We start from the raw sequence: 3,018 nt of genomic DNA on the forward strand, positions 1-3,018 counted from the left end.
AGGTACAATCAGGATTCGGGCTTGGGTCTTCCACCTTCATAGCCCAAGCCACTTACAACCCTTGGGTGTGTTAGTAGAATAGTAATTACCTTCCACTGAGTGGAAGACAGAGGGGCTTTTCCTAACCAAATACAAGGATGGGCTCAGAAGTCCCCCAATTGAAAAGCTTTGTTTTGACAAATATTCAAATAATCTCTGTTTTATATTCTCTTCCATAATCAAGCCAAAGACATTTATCATGTGCTGTCCTACTTTGTGTGGCCAGTGTGATCTCAGCTATGGACACACTGGGTTCTGGCCTATGTGTCCATGGGGTGGACTCTTGGCTCTCTGGTGACCTGTGTTGCAGGAGTCTCTGGTCTGATGGTCATGCTAGAGTCCATTACTGATGACAGTCTCCAGTCAATGGGATGTCTACCTTTCAGGCTCCTTGTATAACCCTCTGGTCTTTGCTCATTGCTCTCATCAGCCCTTGGCTCTCTTGCCTAGCCCTGGTGCTTGAAGATCCTCTACTCCATACCTCATGTAATTAGGCTTAAATCTTTAGTAGAACTAGATCCAGTTCTTATTCCCAAGTACTAGAGGGAATTATGAGGTTTCAGGGAGAAGATTCTGAAACATCTAAGAATCCCTTAGTCTCTGCCAGCACCTGTCAGCATAGAACGCTGCCCTGGGCTCCTTAAAGCCATTAGGGCTGCTTCGGACATTCTGTTTTTTGCCCTCTCCATAGTCTGTATCTGTGAATGTGGATAGAGGCCTAGCAACTTGCCAAAGCAGAGCATGTAGAGATTGGCAGTGTGTCTCATTGTTCCCATGGAGAAGGAGGCCAAGTAGCTGAACACTTTATTTCTTTTTTTTTTCATTTCCTCCTGCGAAATTGGGTGGAGTGAACTGGCCTCTAGGTAGGTCTAGCATGAAAAGACCTCACAAACATCTAGGCTTGTGGAGTCAAGAAGTCTTAAGAGACAGGGAAGTCTTTCAAAATATTTAAGATGTCTTCAAAGAAGCAGGGAAATTTGCAAGGTTCAGGTACCATCTTAATTTCCAGCCTTTTAAGCCTGATAGAGGCCAAAGGTCCGCTAAGCTTAGTATGCATTTAAAAAGCTTTCCAGCAGCTTGGAGTGAGACTTAGTGGTTGAGGACTTGACTAGCATGCATAAAGCCCTGTGCTTGATTCCCCAGTACCACATAAACAGAAAAAGGTGGAAGTAACTCTGTGGATCAAATGGTAGAGCACTAGCTTGATCACAGAGAGGCTCAGCGACAGAGCCCAGACCCTCAGTTCAAGTCCCAGTACCAGCCAAAAATCTTTCCTAGTAGTCACAAAAGTGCTCAATCAGGCACCAAGCCAATATAGCTCTCACTAGGACTAAAGGTGGTTCAGTACAATCTTGGCTGCTTGAACTAAGATATTCTCTCTCTACAGAAGGTCATCATGCTCCTATGAAGTGAAATTAAAACCCTGTGGGAGCTACTAAATACATATTTTGAGAACTTCAGTTCACAAGCCCTTCCCCATCCTTCAATTGCTGGTCACATTGAAGACTAGAGCCTCAGACCAGAACACAGGAAATTGAGGGGCACATTTCCCCCTTGCTAGAAGAACAGTGGCTGAGTTGTTTGTGGCCTGAACAGGGTCATCGTCAAGGGACAGGTTCACAGGGGCTTGAGAATTCAGTGGAGTGCATGATACAGGTCTAGCAGGTCTGGTAGCCTAATGTCTGAGTCCCTGCCCCTGCCTCCAGGAATTCATAGGAGCCTATTACATGGATCTGCAGGTGGAGTTTCACCTCTATGAGTTTGCACAGCAAGATGCCAAAGATGACACCAGCTAGCCTCCGTATCCATTGTTCAAGAGGAACAAGCGAGAGCCTATACTCTTGTGTTGGCCCAAAGTTTCACTAAAGGAATGATTGTGGGATGGCACTGCAGGGCATTTTCTGACTTCTGAGAGAAACAGGAGTTCTCAGCACCCACGGTGGCCATTTGAACATGCCTACAATGTTCAAACACAGCACCTCACAGTAAAGGGCATCCTGTAAAATAGCCCAGAAGCCTTCGCTTCATTTCCAGTTACTTGGCATTTTCTCTTACCTTGGACACTGGATGGACTGATGCAGTACTGTGTGGCCAGAGGATGGTATAGATTCTATGCGGTGCTGCTGTCTCCATGCACCTTAGGGTGGAGCCTCATTCTGGGTGTGGAGCTTGGTTTGGGATGCTTGTGCCCGATTCTGTACAGGGAAAACAAGTCTTGTTCTCAGGTTTGTTTTCAAAATATTGGTTGGAAAGGGGATTCTCAATTTGAGGGTGGAGACAGATGAATTCAGATTGTGGTTCTTGATCTACTAACATTGGGAACATGGTATCTAATTTTTGGTTGTGGCTTATATTTACAAATATTAGGAAAAATACAATGAACTTTCTCAATTCAGAGAAACCTTTTCTCATAAGACATGTATGACATCACACATCTTTTGAACATATAATTGATACATATATATAATAAAGCATACATTATTTCTATTACATATTCTCAAGTGGAAAATTAGCAAAGTGGGCGGTGTCCTTGTTTGGTGCCTTGAAAGGTAAATTTCTATGAACACTTATAAAGATGAAACACATAGAAATGCTACAGAACCTACTGTAGACCTATGTACATGGGTGAGAAAAACCTCTTTTCCATCAAGTATATTGCTTAAAAGTTCCTGCTTTGGCTTGGTGCCTTGGGTCTTTAGGAAAAGTGGAACTGGTTTGGGATAAAGGATTTGTAAAATGGAAGGTTTTATGTTAAACTGGGTTTTCAAGATGGAGTTATGCCACACCCTAGACTGTTGAAGAAATAACAGGGCTGGGCATATTTTGAGATTATATGTGAACTGTTCATCTTACTTGAAAATCCACCTCAGGCACATTTTATCCTATTTAAACTAGCCATTCATAAGCAGAGTAGATTGTAAACCTGAGCTCAACCAATCTGAGCAGAGGGACAGAACCTCCTGCTGTGTGAGGGACAAA

This window comes from Perognathus longimembris, unplaced genomic scaffold (assembly GCF_023159225.1).
Source record: "Perognathus longimembris pacificus isolate PPM17 unplaced genomic scaffold, ASM2315922v1 HiC_scaffold_5821, whole genome shotgun sequence".
In the NCBI taxonomy this organism is placed as follows: domain Eukaryota; kingdom Metazoa; phylum Chordata; class Mammalia; order Rodentia; family Heteromyidae; genus Perognathus; species Perognathus longimembris.